Genomic DNA, 21,113 nt, shown 5'->3' on the forward strand with positions numbered 1-21,113 from the left:
GAGGTACTGGGGTTCCTGGAAGCCCTTCTACCTCTGGGCTACACTCCCAGACCTATTTTTATGTTTTTATTTGGAAACAGGGTCTCTTAAGCCAGCGCGGCTGGCTTCGAACCTGCGCGATCCTCCTGTCTCCGCCTCCCAAGCGCGGGGATTACAAGCGTGCGCCACCACGCCCGGCTTTGTTTGTGTATTTATGAGTACGATTAATAATTTCAGATCTGCTCAGAAAGAAAACAGCTTTCAAGATCTCTGATAGGCAATTATTGTATTTGTTTGTTCTTTCCCTGTAGATTCTGCTGTAGAACTAAAAAGTATATGTTTCTGTATGTCTTTGAGTCTCCATGTTACACTTGAAGGGAAAAAAAAACTTCTCTTTTAAGTGAGTATGGTACTGGCACAAAAACAGATACATATACCAATGGAGCAGAATAGAAGTTTTAGAAACAAATTCTCACACTTATGGCAAATTGATTGACAAAAGGGCCAAAAACATACACTAAAAAAAATAGCCTGTTCAACAAATGGTGTTGGCAAAAACGGTTAACCATATGCAGAAAAATGGAAATAAATCTCATTTTCTCACCCTACACAAGAATCAATTCAAGACGGATCAAAAAATTGGAAATTAGACCAGAGACCTTGAGGCTCCTGATGCGGGAGTCTAGCACTGCATCACACAGGACAGGTACAAACTTACTCCACAAGACTTTAAAGGCACAGAAACTAAAAGACAGATCTATATATGGGATTGCATTAAACTGAAGAACTTCTGTACAGCAAGGAAACTATCAAGAACCTCAATGCGACCCAACATGATGGGAGAAGATTTTTGCCACCTACTTTTCCGATAGAGGACTAATATCTAGAATATACAGATAACTCAAGAGACTCAACACTAAGAAAACAAATAACCCAATAAAGTGAACTAAATAGAAACTTAATGAAAGAAGAAATTCAAATGGCCAATAAAGTATGGAAAAATGTTCAACATCATTAGCAGTCAGAGAGATGCAAATCAAAACCACCCTGAATTTCATCTAATTCCAACTAGAATGGCAATCATTCACAACACAAACAACAAATTCTGGCAAGGATGTGGAGAAGTGGGAACTCTAGTACATTGTTCAAGAGATTGCAAATTTGTGCAACCACTTTGAAACACAGAATGGAGGATCCTCAGGAGAATGGGAATCAATTTACCATATGATCCAGCAATTCCACTTCTGGATATCTACCCCCCAAAATGGAAACCAAACTAAGGCATGCATATCTATGTTTATAGCTTCACAATTCATAATTGCCAAATTATAAAACCAGCCAAGATGTCCATCAACAGATGAATGGATTACAAAACTAAGGGATATGTACACAACGGAATTTTACTCAGTTATAAAGAAAAACAAGCCGGGCGTGGTGCCGCACACCTGTAATCCTAGTATTTGGGAGTCAGAGACCACAGGATCGGGAGTTTGTGGACAGCCTAAACAACTTAGCATGGCCCCTCACAACTCAGTGAGACCCTGTTTCAAAAAAATAAAAATAAAAAATAAAGAAAAACAAAATTTTGTCAGTTATAGGGAAATGGATGTAACTGGATAACATTTAAAAAAAGTCACAAAAAGTAAGAAATTGGATGTTTTTCCTAATATGTGGAAGCTATGGAGAAAATGGGTCACAGGAGAAACTCTAGACAAAGAAAGAGATACTATAGATGAGCTAATACAGAGACCTAAGGAAAATGTGGGGGGGGGTGAAAGAGGGAAATTTTCTAATGTACATGATGTACATTCACAAACATATCAAAGTCAATCACTAAACCAAACATGAGAAGAAGGGAGGGGAAAGGAAAGGGATGGGAATTAGGTATGCCTTAATTGGGTATTGTACGCATGTATGCCTCTACCATCTTATACTTCATTTAGATTTATGACTATAATGGACCAATAAAATAATATTAAAATAAAATAAATCCCTGCCTCTCAACAATGTAGGGATGTCTATATCAATTTAATTTGATGTAGACAAATGAAACTGTAGCATCTTTTATGTTTAAAAATTACTATTTTCATTGATATGCAAAGATGAACAAATGTGTAAATTAAAAATATTTTCCAAATTATTCAAGACTAAAGAAACTAAACTTTAAATGTACAGGATTTTAAGAAAAACATTATTTAGAGTAGCTACTACCTTAGAAACATTTTCAGAATGTACTTTCATTAGAGTTAAGGTAATATTTAGAACATAGTCTGGTACCTGTGTGTGTGTGTGTGTGTGTGTGTGTGTGTGTGTGTGTGTGTGTTTTGTTCACTTTTTAAACTAAATGGCTGTGTGTCTTTTCCTTTAGGTTATCCCTGTGGAAGGTAATATAGCTGTATATTTTCTCTATCTAAAAAATGTTGATGTATAAAGACTTATTCCAAATATTCTAAATTTCTTACATGATTTTTTTTTGCTCAAGAAAGCTAACATAAGTCATATCCAACATCATGAAAGAGCTGAAGTTCTTAAACTTATTAAAGTAATAATTACAATAAAATTTTTATAACTTTAGATTGTTTTCTCTTATCAGTTTACACAATTTTCAATATCTCTAGGTAATTTTAAACCCATGATTATTAAAAGGAGATAATTTTAATTTTTTACTGTACTGACAATTGAACCCAGGGGCACTCTACCTCTGAGCTACATGCCCATCCCTATTTCTTTTATTTTTTATTTTGAAAGAGGGTGTCGCCCTGTTGCAGAGGGTGACACTAAGTAGCTGAGGCTGGCCATGAACCCAGATACTTCCTTTCATACTCACAAATACTGTGATTACAAGTGTGAACCACCATAGCTAGCTAAAATGAGTTCATTTATGAATGATATTGGTTATATGAATAACTTTTTAATATGTTTCAATAGCAAACTATTTATATAGATGCATATATTCAAGTTTACATGCTCTTGATTATTTTTGATAACCTATATAGTGGCTTTATCTTTGAGTCATTCTAATGAACATGTATATTTGTACCATTGCTCAGAAGGTGTAAAAGATGTGTATGGCTACAAAAAATTGTGCTATGTATATTCTTTTTTATTTCAATACTGGTAATGGAACCCAGTGGCATACTACCTCTGAGTTCCATCCCCAGCCCTATTTTTTATTCTTTATTTTGAAACAGGGTCTCACTAAGTAGCTGAGGCTGGCCACAAACCTCTAATGCTCCTGTTTCAGCCTCTCAAGTACTAGGATTACAAGTGTGCTCCTGGCCTAAGTATATTCTTATGCATTGCTAATCTGGTAATGTATTGGTTGTGTCACAGTTCATAGATTTCTCCCTTTTACTTCTTTTTCTGTGGAATAAAAATGAGTAGATTTTATAAAAGTATTTCATACAAGTATGTTAGAGTATACTCAGAGCAATAGTGAAAGAAAAATAGAACCTATACACAATAGAATGTAGAAAATGTTAAGTATTCCAGGGTAGAGTACATCATTTTTCTAAAGTACAGATTTGGATTGCCTCAGAATATATGAGTACAGTGAAAGATAAGATTTGAGGTAGTGTAGCAGATTATAAAAGATATGAAAGGAATGGGCATTATTTTTCTTGATTATAAAACTTATATTAGTTTTTGTTTTCAGCTATAAGTTACCAGAAACTTTGTGCTTTGAAACACTCCAAATTTATTATCTTACAATTCTCAAAGTCAGAAGTCCAGGTTGGTTCTTACTGAACTAAAATGGCAAAAATGAAAAAAATTGACAGGAAAGCATACCTTTGGATGCCCCAGAAAAATAACCCATTAACTTCAGTCACATTTCCCCAAAACCTTAACGATAACTTCCATTCTGGGCTCAGAGGTCCTTGCAACAGCCAATTGCTGCTTCCATGGTTATGTCTGGTTCTCTGACTCTTGCCTCATGGTTTTCTTGTAAGGAGCCCTGAAATTGCATTGTATTCGACTGAACAGGATAATCCAGGATAATCAACCCACCTTAAACTCCTTAACACAATTAAGTTTTCAAAATCTCTATCACCATATGAATTAACATGTTCACAGATTTGGAGATTATGATGTGAACATTTTCTGGTTGCAAAATGGTCTAATATCCAATTATGAGACCTACTTCTGAAGATAAAATATAAAATGCATTAAAATTATATCATATTCAAATTATATCAAATTCACTAATTATATTAGTTATTCTTTGCTGAAAAATAAATTACTACACATTTAGAAGTAAAACTTGATATATCTTATTTCATATCTTCCAAGGTCAAGAGTCTTGGGTATGGTATATGTGAATCCTTTGCTTTGGGTTTTTTCACAAGATTTCAATAAAAATATTGGCAAGAACAGAGATCTCACATGAAAGCTCAGACAGGGAAGGATACACTGTCAATGTTACACGTTTTCTTGTGAAATTAAGTTCCTCAAGGGCTCTCTCTTTGTGGGGTTTGCTCTCTAGCTCTCCAAGGCTTACTATGTGGCCCTTCATATCATGAATACTTGCATCAGTGGAGCATGTAAACTGAGAAGACAATAGACAGGCTCCTGATGCAAAAGAATCACAATTGTTTAACAAAAGTGATAACTTTTTAACATGTTGTACCTTCTTAGAAGCATGTTATTTAATAAGAGGAATGCTTTATACAAAGTTCTGAAGGAGAGGAAGCTGAGAGTATCAGTAGTAATTTTAGATGGTGCCTGAAAAACTGATATTTTCTTCTGCTGTTAATCTCATGCAGTGTTTTTTTTTAATATGAGATTCTATTTTTATGTTCTAGAAATTCAATTTAGGTATTTTATATGTTTATATGTTTCATGTCTTTTTAGCATAATCATATTTTAACTACTTTTTTGTGTGTGTGGTACTGGGGTTCCTGGAAGCCCTTCTACCTCTGGGCTACACTCCCAGACCTAGTTTATATTTTTTATTTATTTGGAAACAGGGTCTCTTAAGCCAGCAAGGCTGACTACGAACCTGCGCGATCCTTCTGTCTCTGCCTCCCAAGCGTGCCACCACGCCTGCTTAACTACTTTTTTAAGCCAAGAGGTGAGCTGAGGGGTGAGGCCAGAGACTGGGCCAGCATGACATGTTTGAAGCCTGCTGTGAAGCAAGGCTGGTGCTGGGGCCTCTGAAGAAGGGATTGGTCCGAGAGGTGAGGCCAGAGCCAGAGTTAGCCAGGGATCGGGGTCTGCCATGAGGCAAGGCCGTTGCTGGAGCCAGCGAGGCTGGGATCAGAGTCTGACAGGGGGCAAGGCCGGCGGCATGGTTTTCAGGAGCAGGAACAGAACTTACAATATGGCATACACAGAGAAAAATCACAGAAAATAGAAAATCAGATGGTTTCCCTAATATGCAAAAACTAGGAAGAAATGGGTAATGGGAGGAGAGCTAGGTGAAGAAAGGGCCCCATGGAAGAGCAATCAAGGTGACCAATCAGAGGGGATGGGATGGGGAAAGACAGAATCTCTTTAAAATGCATGATGTACATAAACAAATGTATCAAAGTTAATCACCAAATAAAGCTTTGAAGCTTTGTATCGAGGGAGGGGGAGGGAATGGGAAGGGGATGGGATAAGGGCTAATTGGATGATATATGCTTTTATACCCTCACAAGTCTTGTATTCCACTGTGATGTTTGACTACAATGCACCAATAAAAATATATGTAAAAAATAAAAATAGCATACATAAAAATATAGAGTCTATTTGCAATATTTTTATTCATTGCCTTTGTTTATTAATTATGACATAAGATAATTACATTTTCTATTATTTTTGGTTTACTGAGGTTTTTCTTCATCATTTGATTAATAGCTTTTTACAAAAAAAGCATTAAAAGTATATTCAGAGCAATAGTGACAAAAATGATTTTTTTAAATCATTTTCTTCATGAGGTTTTTCTTCATATTTTCTCACGTATCGTCATACCTGAAAATTAGATGGTGGACATTCTGACCTGTATCTTCTTAAGGTCTGATTTGTTGTAGTTGTTTTACCTTTATTTTTTATTTGTTATACCTTTATTTTATTTTTTATTGGTGCATTTTACTCATACATCTTAATAGGGTACAAGATGGTGGAGACATACATACAAAAATCAGCCAATTAGCCCTTACTCAGTTTTTGCCCCATTCCTCCCTACCTCCTTCTCATGTTTGGCATTTGATTGACATGGATATGTTTGTCAATGTACATCATGTGCATTAGACAACTTCCCTCTTCCCCCCTCCTATCCTTTCAGTTAGGTTGCCTTATCTGCTCATCTATATTATCTTTTTCATCTAGAATTCCTCCAGCCCTTGCTCTGAGATGCAGTTATGTTTCTTGGAAAGATTTCCATACTCCTGGGGTTATCTATTAAGTATTTCAAGGCTGAATTGGAGCAAATATTAAACTATGGAAAAGCTGTTGCTACAACCAAGATCTCTTTCCAAAGTGCTATATATTATGAGGTTTTCCAATTTTGCTGCAGAGAAAATGGCTATTCAGTGCTATCTAGGAGCTCTAGAAATTGTTCTGTCTTCACCTTTTCTGATTCCCCCTGTCTGCACACACGTGCATCGGTGATGATTTGGCTGAAGACTCAAGGTATGTCCTCTGCACACCTCAGCACCCTCACTCTCCCCATCACTACTCTGCTTTGTGAAATCTGCTGCACTGGCCTCTTTGAACTCCCAGGCTCATCACTTCAATCCAAGGAGACCATAGGGCTCAACCTTCATTGTCTCTTCTTCAACCACATTCTGAAAACTCATTCATGGCAGGAAGTAATCAGAAACATAAGGCCCATCTGATTTAATTTGCTTTTTTATGAACCAACAATATTACCTTCCAGTTCACATTTTAAAATTATCTGAAAACAGCTTGTCTGGAGTGTGTGTGTGTGTGTGTGTGTGTGTGTGTGTGTGTGTGTGTTACTCGGAATTGAACCCAGAAGCATTCTACCTCTGAGCTGCACCCCGAGCTCTATTTTCCTTTGAAACAGGATTTCTCTAAGTTGCAGAGGGTCTCCCTAAATTACTGAGACTGTCAGAGAACCTGTGATCCTCCTATCTTAGTCTTCTCAAATACTTAAATTATAGACACGTGCAACCTTGCCCAGCATGTCTGGACTTTTATTTTAATATGAGAAAGTAAATATAGTTGGTGTTTTTCATGTTATGAAATCCTTAGAATATTATTTTTATTATTCTTAATGTTCTATTAGTGGTGGTAATAGGAAGAAGCTCTTTCAAGTAGTCTTGAACACACAATTTAGTAGATTATTATTTTCTAACATGAAATAAACTATTTTAAATTAATATCTAGCTCTCACGATTCCCTCAAAAGTAGAAATAATTTTGCTGAGAATTCCTTATAATGATAATCAATTATTTTCATAGTTGCAGTGTGACTCTGTCTTCTATCTTACCAGGATATAATTGGACAAATCAATAGTCAGCCGATGTCTTACTTGAAGAGCTAATGTTGAGAATAATCTCATTTAATCAGGTAGAGCAAGCCTCTATTAAGCGATAAGGATCAACTTAATATTTGGAGACAAATTCTATAATATCCTTCCAAGGAAACAGACTTGTTACCTGGATTATAAAGTCTTAGCCTCACAGTTGGTAAGAAATTCACTATTCAGTAAACTGAAAATCTTAAAAAAAAATTTTCTTGGAGTATCAATTCCAGAAAAATTTACTCAAATAGATAGCAGGTGAAATGTGATGGAAAGTGTGAAATAGGATTAATTCCCAACCTCATGAGTGATGATAAAATCAGAAAGTTTTGGAAAATCAATCTAAAATTATTATTTTTTTGCAGTAATGGAGGTTGAACCCAGTGGCATTCTACCTCTGAGCTACGTTGCTAGCCTTATTTTTTTTTTTTTTGAAACAGGGTTTCACTAAGTTGCAGGTGGCCTAAGTAGCTGAAGCTGGCCACAAACCTGCCATCCTTCTGTCTCAGTCTCCCAAGTACTGAGATTACAAGTGTGTGCCACAATGCCTGGCTTACAATTACTTTCAAAACTACATATACAGAAGATAATTATTTGACACTCATTAGTTTCCAAAACTGTTTGTCTGATTTGCAGAAAAAAAACCCAAAAGACATTTTGAATAAAGTTATACTCTTGCTGTCCAATTCAAGTAATCAGGCCAAATCTAATAATAGCATCTTTTTTGTAATTAAGAATAAACTTTGGAGACTATGAACATACAAGAAAAAATTGCCAGAACAAAAATGTCCATGACTTGGATATAGGTTAAAAAAGATTGCTGTGTATTTTTTCAGCATAGGGCTAGACTTATTGAGAAGTATTTAACTCTATAGAGGCACTTTTAGAATTTTGTTTGGTATAATTGTAAAAAAAATTTCCAGTGGAGGCAATCATCCCAATTATTTTGGTTTATGGCCTTATAATACATTAGGCAGCTTTACATTTAACCTATCAATCTTTCAAATGTCATGTTTATTTTGTTTCTATTTCTCTATATATTCTCAAATGTTGTTTAAACTTTTCATAGCATTTATGGCTTCCATTACTAAATAATGAGTTAAATGTTAAATCTGACAAAATGTTCATTTTATATTTGCATAGGAGTCATGGCTTTTTAACCTTTTAAAAATTATACTTTGGCATGTTTTAGCAGAATGCGTCTAATAATATTCTTATTTTAAGCATGAATATTGCTATAGTTTATAACTAACTAATGGTCCTATATTTTAGATTAGATGAAGAAGAGTTTGAGTACAGACATTTAGCTATATATGGTGTGCCATTTTTCTGAGTTTTATATGAACAACAACTTCAAACATAAAATACATTTCAAAATACCATCTTGAGAAAATTGAGATCAAATACAGGTATGTTTGTAAATTCTCCTCCTCCAAATGGTTATAATATGCTAGACCTTCAAGAGAATTTTAATTTTTTATTATTGAATTGTCATCATATTTTAATGGAGTAAAAGATAGTAGAGGCATACATGCACACACATCAGCTTAGCTGCTATTGTAAGTCTGAAATATTTTTACAGGAAAAACTGTATAAGCTTAAATTTCATTTAATGAGAGTCTGATAACTTGAATTTTCACAATATTCTTTACATATTTTTTTCTACAAAAGCTTTTTCAAGCTGGGTATGATGGAGTACTTGTGTAATCCCAGTACTTGGGAGGCTGCGGGAGAAGGATCACAGGTTCACAGCCAGCCTCAACTACTTAGTGAAGCCTCTGCAACTTAGTGACACCCTTTAAATCAAGCATAAAAAATAATGCTGGGTATTTAGCTCAGAAGTAGAATAACTGGGGGTTCAGCCTCCAGTACAGCAAAAAAAAGCATCTTCAAATATGATATTGTGTTAAACAAGTTAATAAAGTTTATCAATTGGATTGATCTCATGTAATTCTGCTATGACCTACAGGATTGAACATATGGTCTATCTTGGATCAACATAAATATTAATGACATCAGGCATCAATTAATAATAATAATTATATCAGAAATAAAATGTCAACTGGCATGGTGGCACACACTTGTAATCCCAGCATTCAGGAGGCTGAGACCAGAGGATCGCGGTTCGCGGACAGCCTCAGCTAGCTAGACCAGGTTTAAAAATAAAGAATAAAAAATAGGGCAGGGGGTGTATCTCGGAGGTTGAATGTCCCTGGGTTCCATCCCCAGACCCCCACAAAAGAAATGAAATGTCATGTTTGGCATGGGCATGAATTTGAACAAGGAATCATAATTTAAAACTTCAAGTAATTAACAGATTCACCTAGTTAAGGTATATTTTACTGTAAAATCATAATGATTGTACCTTAGATATATGTTTAGCACATTGAAAATCAGACAAATTTCTTCAAAGGAAAGCATCACTCATTAATAATGCATTTCCTTTAAGCAATATTTGTTCATCTACTTCTACCTTGCACTTTCTATTGAGTATAGCATATAACATGATATTTAAAAATAAGTCTATTGGACTGGGCATGGTGGTGCACTCTTGTAATCCCAGTATTTGGGAGACTGTGACAGGAGGATCACGGTTTTCAGACAGCCTCAGATACTTAGCGAGACCCTTTGCAACTCAGACTGTTTGAAAATCAAGAATAAAAAGTAGGGCTGGCAGTGTATCTCAGAGGCAGAATGCCTCTGGGTTCCATCCCCAGTACCACAAAAAGAAAGTCTATTAACAAAAGCTATATAAATTTCAATAAATTAATTTTTGCATATTCCTCTACTTACTATCTTATGGATAGTTTTATAATCATTTGTTTTCAAATTTTTTCTTTTAAAAAAATGCAAATTGCCTTTTCTTTTGGAAAACTGATGGAGCTTTGGAACTCTGACAGTACCCACGCAACCCTCATTGCAAAGAAATAGTAAATGCATATTGCAGTGATTTGCTGAATGTACTATGAAGTAACAGTAACTCCTGAATAGTCTCTGCAGTATATTTTCTTATTTGAAGTGAATTGGATATAGACTGTTCTTGCACTACATCACAAGAATTAGTTTCTTGGGATTAGCATAATGCAATTCTCTGAATCCTCTTTTCCACTTTACTGTTTCTATGTGCCTGTTTGTTTATAAGAAAGCACTATCATTCACTCCAATTCATTAAAGAAGTGCCTAAGCAGCATAGCTCTGTATAATTTTGAATATCGTTTTAAAAATTGTGCAAGAGAAAACTGAATCTATGCAATTTTTTATTCAGCTTTAACACTTTCCGTAGAGACATATACTAGATTTACTTCAGTGCTGATTATGCCAAAATATGATCAAACTGCTATAAAAGCATATAAAAGCAGCTACACTTTTCATTAAATAGTTTCATTTTGATATGAATATTGTTTGTTATGGGCTAAGAGGGAAGATGTTTTGCTATTTCTATTATGGAAAAATTATATCCAACTGCTATCCAGGTCTTCCTTGCAAAATAAAGCTCAAAGTGCAAACGTGTGTTGCCAACCAGAATGCAAACTGTGCTTGAATATTTTATCAATTGTAGACAACAAGGGGCCAAAGTGCAACGTGTTGTTTTGAAGATTCAGAATACTCCTCTGCATTGATGAGTTATCTGAACCATCATTTGCTCTTTTGAACAGAGTTTATCTTTGAACATGGATATGCCATTTAATTAGCTTTATTTTCTATCAGATTGTTTCACACCTAATCTAATCTTGCTTAAAACATCTAAATCAGATATTAAAACATTCCAAATATTTGCACAATCTGTGTTTGAGGCTAGACACATTCTGGGATAAAAGACCATTTAAATATAGTTACTAGATTGTCAGCAGACTCATGATAAAAACTTCAAAATCAGGGAGAATTCAAAAAAGCCTTTGAACTACTCTCACAGTAGAATGTTAATGTTAATTACCATTTTTTTAAATTTTTCTTTCTTAAGACTAAGAATTGAATCCTGGGTCATTTTCCCTCCAAGCTCCACCCTCAATGCTTTTTATTTATTTAATTTGAAACATGGTCTGGGTAAATTGCTATAGCTGGCCTTCAACCTTTGATCCTTTTGTTTCAGTCTTTTAAATACTGGGATTACAGGAGATAGCAACCATGCCTGGCACTTGCTTGCCTTTTATTCCAATATTTCTGTTGATTACTAGTCAAGAACTTACTACCAAATAAGGTCTAAACAAGTCAAGTAAACCTGATTTTTGTCTTTCTTTTCACATGGTTTCAAATTTTGCATTTAAATTTGCTACCATTTTTTATAAGTTCCTGAATTTAAATCACTAATTTCAACATCAGCTCACCAATGTCATGCGTTAATCATATGTGTGTACACATATTTCCTCTTCTGTTCTAAAACTATTCCCTCAAAAACACATCATATGATAAAGATATGTGCTTACTTCAAAAAATTGATAATCTAGAATGAAAAGGTATATGTTTATGTAATATGAAAAACACAAAACATACAAAGAATGCATTTTCCAAACATGGTTATATTATGCATGGTATAAATTTATTTATTTTAAAATTTATTAGCATTTGACCTCAAACAAGCACAGGGTACTAAGTACAGAATTTAAAAAATTAATCATAATGTAAACACAGAAGAGTTATTTTACTATGAATTGAATAAATTTGAAGAGCTCTTAAAGGACAAATGCCATTTTAAGGAATTCCACAAGATAAAGTAGGACTTTTTCTGAAAATAAAATTATTAGAACAAAATTCTTTCAGAAAATTCAAAATATTTAAGCCAAGACGAAAGGATAGAAAAGGCATAATAATCATAATTTTGATAGCTCAGTTATAGGAATAATAATAAGTAACAGAGATTTGAGGTAATGGTGTATGATTCACAGTTGGAGGAGTCATTATCACAAGAAAAAAAGTTATTTTCTTACAATACTAGAGATTTAACCCAGGGCATTCTATCTCTGAGATAGATCCCCATTCACATGTATCACCATGCCCAGATCAAGAGGAGAATTTTTAAAATAACACAATAATCTAAGAAATGTTGAATCCTTCTTTCTATCAGCCCACAATCATAGAATGAAGGTGGAAAGAAAAAGATTTAGCTTTATAAAAAACAAAAAAGGCTTATTCTAAGGATGATAAATGAGTCTTGAAATACTGAGCATCGACCAAAGATTAGAATTAGACAAACACATTGTGAAAACTTATATATTTACAAGAAATTAATCATATTCCTTATAAGAAGGATTAATAATTAAAAAATAAACAATAGCTGTTGAAATGTATTCAGCCATTCACTAAATACAATTATTGAGATATTACTGTACTCAGGATTATATAATTAAATATAAAATATAGTTTATCATTATTTTAAACATTTGAGAAAATTTGACTATACACAGCATGTATTAAAATGTGGTAAAATAATGCATTTACTGTTATTATTTGAAAGTCAAGTAAGAAATAAATATTTTGGGCATAAAATGTTCATATCTTTATGCCATAATAATATTTATATAATGACTTTGAGAAGCAACCAGATTCAGCCAAGCCAATTAGGAAATTAGAATATAAACAATTTCCCTAAGAGTATAATGATAATTAAATATAGTATAGCTATAAGAAATTTTTATGTAAATCAAAAGACCTATTATACTAAAAATGTAATAATTTTGTATGTTGCTAAAATATTAAATGCAAAAGTACAGGATACAAAAATTAAACACAGAATATGTGCATGATTCATACACAAGTGGGTATCAGTAAGGAGATCAGAGCTAATATCTATTTTTTTCTGTTATAATGTAACTTCTTAATTTTTTTTTTTTCTGGGATAGAACTCAGGGTCATTCTACCTCTGAGATATACCCCCAGCCTTATTTTTTATTCTTTATTTTGAAACAGGGTCTTACTGAACTGCAAAGGGCCTCAGTAAGTAGCTGGTTTCATCATTTGAGATACTTTTTTTGTTTGCATGATAAGTTTTTTAATAGAAATATAATACATAACAAAAGAAAATGAAAAGGCATGTGCCCTCTTTTCATAGGAAATTGCCTCATGGTCCAGGGCCATCATCTCTGGATGCATTATTTACTAAAAAACTATGTCATTCACAAAAGGTAAGAGTGGGAGAACAGTGACCCAGCAGGACTCTCATATTTAAAATCCAAATGCAAATTCTTAGCTTTACAACCAATTACAGAGCTTATATATGAGAACTATCATTGATGCCAGTATGTTTTAAATTCTAATCTATGCATGGCACTAATCTAAACTGCCAATGTTTTGGCATTATTATCACTATCTATGAATTCAAAATTACTTAATAATTACATGATAAAAGTTAAAAAAAATAAAAATTATTATAATAAAGAACATTGATATTTGATAACAACTGTGATGCTCAATTATCTTAGCTTAAAGCACTCTGGATAGTGGATTCACCCTATTTGTTGTTTCAGCATGGCTAACACAAAAAACACATCTTATTTATGCTGGTGAAGGTGGTCTGTTTTCTCATATAACTCTGACTAATAGATAAGCACAAAGAATGATTTAAAAATAGGTACTAATAAGAATGATAAGTGAAGCTCTCAAAGGAGAGCAAATCCTTTAACAGGTTAAATGGCCTATGACGATATCAGTGGATACTTGCTATTTGGATTAAAACATGCATCATACACTTTAGAATGACATGAGGAGCACATTCCAAGGTTACTTTGTGGTACAGAACACTTCATTAAAATCATCTTTTTGAAACAGAAACTCTGTAAGATCTATCTCTGTGAGATTTTGTTCACATTAAGTGAGTATATTTAGAGCACCATGTTTTCTCCAATTATCAGTTCACTGTATCTTTTTATTATGTCTTTTTAGTGCTCAACAATCTTTTATGTTTATTGTGAATATCAGGGATAACAATATTTGTAGTTTATTATGCTAAGAAGTTATAAATAACAATAAAGATTTTCTAGCAGGCTAGTAGTCATTTTAAATTTTCCATGCAAGCAATAAGGTGAGAAGAAAAACTCAATCACCAATAAGCTTTTTTAGTTACACAACAATAAATGATAACAATGAATGCATAAACAGAATCAGGTTTTTCACCATAGAATGAGAAGTGTTTCCCTATTACTTTTGTTACAGTTTTTAAAAGGTGACTTTCCTTTTCACCACTAAAAAAAGTCATTCATTAAGCAAAACTTGAAAAGGAGGGAGGGGGAATAAAATGGGGCCATAATTGGGAAAGGGTTATGTGAGTGATGTGTGCATGTATGCTTCTACAATCATGTATCCCTTTAAAATGTATGACTGAAATGTACCAATAAAAAAATCTAATGAGATAGGACAAATTGAAATCTAAATTCATTACTAAAATATTATTACTAAAATAACTACTAAAATTCTACATATGCTAGGTACTTAATAAGTAATAAATTTTTATGAGCACGAGGTTTTAAAAATAATAATAAAATATTAAAATGTAAATTTTTTTCTACCAAGAAAACTTAAAAATAAATATTTATGCTAATAACTATTACAAGTATAAATTATTTTATAAGAAAAAATTTAGATTTCAATTTGTCCTATCATATATATATATAGATAGATAGATGGATATATATAGATAGATATAGATATATATATAGATATAGATATAGATATAGAGAGAGATATATGATATATATATCTGGGAGTGTACCCCGGAGGTAGAAGGGTTTCCAGGCATCCCAATGCCACCAAAAAAAATGAGAGGGGAGACTTAAGGTATTCTCTGATTGAAGGTTATTTTCAGTACCCCACAAATACCCACAAAAAAAATGGAAGAGTCTCTAGTTGGTTTGGAGAACATATTTAGCTTTCTTTTTTTGTTCCTAAGTTGGACATTGAGACAATAATTAAGGAAACTGGCAGTCACTGACTATATCCTGAAAATAACTAGTCCATTGTTGCAGTGCAAGTTTTCGCTTCATTTTCTGGTTACTGCTGAGGCTGGGAGTTAGTTAGAACTGTGGCATTATTTAGGGCCTGACAATTGCTTATTTTTATATCCACTCTATAAGGATATATAAATTTTTGCAGAGTAAACTCTTGAACCATATGGCCCTAAGTGAACTGGTATCTTCACACATTTCAGCTCAGTTTTTTTTTTTTTTGTAAGGGATATTACAGCTTTTCTTTCGTTTGCTTTATCTATTTTGAGAAGTGTTGTGTCCCGTACAGGTTGTGGTTTATTTTTTAATTCTCAGTTCTCCCCTAACAGCTTAGCAGTCAGCAGGTCCAGTTTTCACTTATCACAAAGCACAAATAAGATATCTCCATCTGGTTGTTTCTAAGGCATCACAAAACAAATGGCTAAACTCTTTTCACCTATATATAGAAAACATTTTGTGCTTATATTTACTATCCACATACTGACTTAACTCTTACTTTCTTGATTTTTATTTGTATTTTATTATCCTAAGTTTTAACTTTTGCCCAGGTAATTGTAAAATATCTCCAGAGATCTACTTGATTATAATTTTTCTCCACTTCAATCTGTCTATCCAATTAAACTTGTATTTCTAAAGTGAATAATTTGCATTAAAACATATTTCATCTGTAATATATAACAAAGCCTTTATGTGACATAACAGACACTTCATGCTATGGTATAGCAATCTCTCTGAGGACCTGAATACTTTTTTTTTTTTTTTTTTTTTTGGTGATACTGGGATTCCTGGAAACCCTTCTACCTCTGGGCTATACTCCCAGACCTATTTTATGTTTTGTTTTGTTTTGTTTTGTTTTGTTTTGTTTTGTTTTAATTTGGAAACAGGGTCTCTAAAGCCAGAGAGTCTGGCTTCAAGCCTGCATGATCTTCCTGTCCCCACTTCCCCAAGCATGGGGATTATAAGCATGCTCCACCACTTCCGGCCTGAATACTTTTTGAATCTCAAGAATTATTTTATTTGTATTCTTATATTATTGCATTGTAATTATAAATTATGGTGAAGTTCAAAGTGATACAAATATACATACACACAGTACTTGGTATGTTTCTCCCTGAATCCCACCCTGCTCCCCCCCACCTTGCATATATTAGTGAGATTGGTAGTTATACCTCTTAGATGGTCATAGAATTATCTAAACTTTTTTTTTATCATCAAGCCTCTTTTTTCTTTCCCTAATTTTCTTCTGCCAGTCTCCTTCTACAATTCTACTAATCTTTTGCTAATTTATTTGAATTTTGTTTTATTTTCCTATTTTCTCTTTAGTTTATACATGTAAAAAAAAAATACTCCCTAAGGCTGGCTGGCTACTGTCATTTAGCATAATATTTTTCTAGTTCAATCCATTTTCCTGCAGATTACATAACTTTGTTCCTTTTCATTACTGAGTTAAATTTAATTGTGTGTATATAATAAATATTTTAGTCATGCATCTGTTGACAGACACCTAGCTTGTTTCTATATTTAGCTATTGTGAATTATACTGTTATTAAAATGACTATACATGCACCAGAATTATATTTTGACTTTAATTTTTTAGAAAGATACCAAGGAGTTAGTTGTATTCCTTGGTCATATGGTGGTTCCATATAAACATTCTTTTGAGGAGCATTCATACTCATATCCATAGTGGTTGTATTAATTTACAGTCCCACCAACAGTATATAAGAGTTCCAACTTCTCCACATTATTTCTGGCATTTATTATTGTAAATATTCTTGATGATGTTATAACATTGTTTACGTGTTTCTTCTCTTTTTTCTCATTTATTGATTTCACAGTTATTTAACATTACAAGACCCAGATATAATAAAATATCCTCATTAAGCTTTCTCAGACAAAATATTATCATGTCCATATAGCACGTTGTTTTATTGTTCCTTTAGTGTACTTTAACTTGTAAAAATTAGGGGGGTCAAATATGAAGTATCTGACTTCTAAATATACTCTAAAGCTACATTGTTTAAAACAGTATGTATTGACATAAAAATAAACATAAACATTTATAGTACACAAGTTGAGTGCACAGAAATAATCTCACAAATCCTTAGCCATGCACTTGATAAAGTTGCAACAAATATGCGTTGAAAAAATTAGTCTTTTCAATAAAAGGTGAAGAGAAATTTCAGTATTCACAATCAGGAGAATGAGGCTATACCCTGAATTGTCAAAATCTTTAAAAAATCAAAGATGGATTAAAGATTTAAATATAAGACCTGAAACATTAAAACTACTAGAAGAAAATAAATAAAAAATTGTAAGAACAATGGAACGGGCAAGGAGATTTCAGACCAACTTCCAAAGCACAGAAAACAAAAACAAAATAACAATACAAATGGGATTTTATCAAACTAAAATGCTTTTGCCCAGGAAAAGGATTAATCATCGGTGTGAAGAGATAATCTACAGAAAGAAAATATTTGTATCCTATATATCTGGTAAGAAAGTAATATCCAGAATATATGAGGAATTTGGAAAACTTAATAAAAAAACAAAACAAAAAGCAATTAAATAATGAGCCACAGACCTAAATACACATTATACAAAAGAACACATACAAATGGCTAAAAGTTATTTGACAGAATGCACAATCATCAGGAAAATGCAAATGAAAGCCACGATATGGTAGCCCCTCACTTTAATAAGAATGATTACTTTAGAAAACACAAAAATAGCCAGGCGTGGTGGCTGATGCTTGTAATCCCCACACTTGGGAGGCAGAGACAAGAGGATCATGCAGGTTTGAAGCCAGCCTCGCTGGCTTAAGAGGCCCTGTTTCCAAATAAAATTATAAAAAATAGGTCTGGGAGTGTAGCCCAGAGGTAGAAGGGTTTCCAGGAACCCCAGTACCACCAAAAAACAAAGAAAACAAAACAAAATAGTAAAATGCAAGAAATTATGTGCAGAAGAGGAAACCCTTGCACACTGTTGGTGAGAATACAATTTAGTACAGTTATTTGGAAAACTAAATTTGGTTCTTTAGAAAATTAAAAATAGAATTGCCATTTGATTCAGCAATTTCACTACTGGGTATATACCCAAAGGAAATGAAATTATATGTGAATCAGACATCTATCTGCACTTCCATGCTCATTGTATCACTATTTACAATAGTCAGGAAAGGTAATCAGCCTAACTATTCATCACCCAATAAAAGGATAAAGGAAATGTATTATATATACACCATAGTATAGTCCTTGGGAAAGGATTATACAGTATCATAAAATATATAGTATCATATGATACTATGATACTATATATTATAGTATATCCTTGATCATATCAAGGATCATAGTATAATCCTTGGCAAAATAATTTTACAATAGTGTTGATTAGAACTAAAAATTATACACTGTATTTTTCAAAAATCCAGGAGAAAGAGTACTGAATATTTTCACTTTGAATGAAAGATAAATGATTGAGGAAATACCTCTATGTTCAACCACGTTTCAACATTATATAATGCTTTATATATGAAGACATCATATGAAACCCATGGCACATCATTATAATATAAAATTCTTGTATAATCTAAAAAAAGTTGAACAAAATATTAGTTTATTTAATTTTATGATAAAAATTTAAGTGGAAATCAATTTAAATTGTTTTCATTCATAATCAATGTGATGGGAAGCTGAGACTGGAGAATCGCAGGTTCATGGCTAGCCAGCCTTAGCAACTTAAAAAGGCCCTCAGTAACTTGGTGTAATCTTATTTAAAGCAAAAATATTAAAATATGTCTGGGGAATGTAGCTCAGAGATAGAGTGTACCTTTTTCAATTATCAGTAACATTTTTTTTTAAATTCATTTTATTTTTTTCTGTACTTAACTTTTAATTTACTCACATTTTAGAAAAGCTTTAAAGATATAATCCATTAGTTGTTTTAACTATCATCAGAAACCTTTAAGAAGAGCATATGTAAGGAAAAATTAATTTTTTGGAAAAATGATGTTTAAATTACATAGCTGAAAACAAGAAAATTTGTAATTGACTCAAGTCACACTTCTTTTGTGACCATATTGTCAAGTAGAAACAGAGAGACTTTATTGAAAGGATTGCTGCAAAAGTGGAAAAGAGAAAATTGCAATAGAGAGAGGGATAATACTGAACCTGTAGGGATGTTCTTAAGCTTTGCTTTTCTCCAGCATCATGACTTTCTATAAAATTCAGTATTACTAATATTCTTTGATATCACAGATTATGCTCGATCATGTATTCATTCCAAGTGTCCTCATAAGATACAATGCTTTTAGGAGACCAGACTTCAATATGAATCCAGCTTTCCCAAACACTGCAGTCTAAGGTAGGTGTTATTAGTCACCAGGAAAGGAGGCATTGGAGAGGTATTATGCAATAGTGTTCTCAGAAAAATTTCCAAACATAGAGCAAGAGGTCGATACACAGGTTCAGGAAACTTACAGAACTCCTGTTTGTTTATTTATTTATTTATTATTTATTTATTTATTTATTTATTATTTTATTTATTTATTTTGTGGTACTGGGGTTCCTGGAAGCCCTTCTACCTCCTGGCTACATTCTCAGACCTATTGTTTATATTTTTATTTGGAAACAGGGTCTCTTGAGCCAGCGCAGCTGGCTTCGAATCTGTGCGATCCTTCTTTCTCCACCTCCCAAGCGTGGGGATTACAAGCGTTCGCCACCACGCCCGGCTAGAACTCCCTTTAGACAAGATGGTTCCCCATATCACATAACAGTCAAAATGACCAGTGTAGAAGCCAAGGAGAGAATCTTAAAGGCAACAAAAACAAAAGGCCAAGCAACATTCAGAGGGAAACCATTTAGAATCACTACAGATTTCCCAAACCAAGTCACAAAAGCCAGAAGGGCCTGGAGTAAAACATTCCAAATTCTGAAAGAAAACAATTTTCAGCCAAAAATTTCCCACCCAGCAAAACTCTTTCAAATTAGATGGGGAAATAAGAAGCTTCTATGACAAACAGAAGCTGAAGGAACTTATGTCTTCAAAACCAGCACTAGAGAAAATACTCAAAGAGATTAACTACAAAGAAGAAATAAGTAATACACGCCAGAACCAGAGAAACAAGAACTTCCATCCAACAGACAACTAAGCAAAAAAGAACAAATAGTATTTCAAACTGAAATAAAACCTTAACATGTTAGGAATTAAAAATCATTTCTCAATGAAGCTTCATCAAAAATCCTAAAGCTGTTTACATGGTGTCTTTTCTGTCTAGATTCCAGTGCCCTGCTCTACATGTTACTCAAAGCAAAGGTCAAGAGTCAAAACATGTTTTTGTGTGCTTATCTTAATAGATTCATGTATTAAAAAATCTTATAAACTCAGAACAGAAAACTAAGAAGTTGTTGAGCATGGTGGCACATGCTTCCAGCATTTGGGAGGCTGAGACAGAAGGATCAGAAGTTTGAAGCCAGCCTCGTCAACTTAGTGAGACCTTCAGCAACTTAGCAAAAAACTGTTTCAAAAACATTATTTTATTTCAGAAAATAAAACAAAGCTAGATGTATACCTTAGAGATAGATTTCACTTGGGTTCAATCCCCAATGTCACAGTAAAAGAAAGTACTTACATTTTTTAAAATTATTTGAAATCTGTTTATAAAGCTATTTTTAATAATTCAGCCCATAAAACGTAAGTAATATTTTTAAACTAAAAACACTGAAAAAGAGACA

The sequence above is a fragment of the Muscardinus avellanarius genome (genome assembly GCF_963383645.1).
Source record: "Muscardinus avellanarius genome assembly, chromosome: 2".
Lineage (NCBI taxonomy): Eukaryota > Metazoa > Chordata > Mammalia > Rodentia > Gliridae > Muscardinus > Muscardinus avellanarius.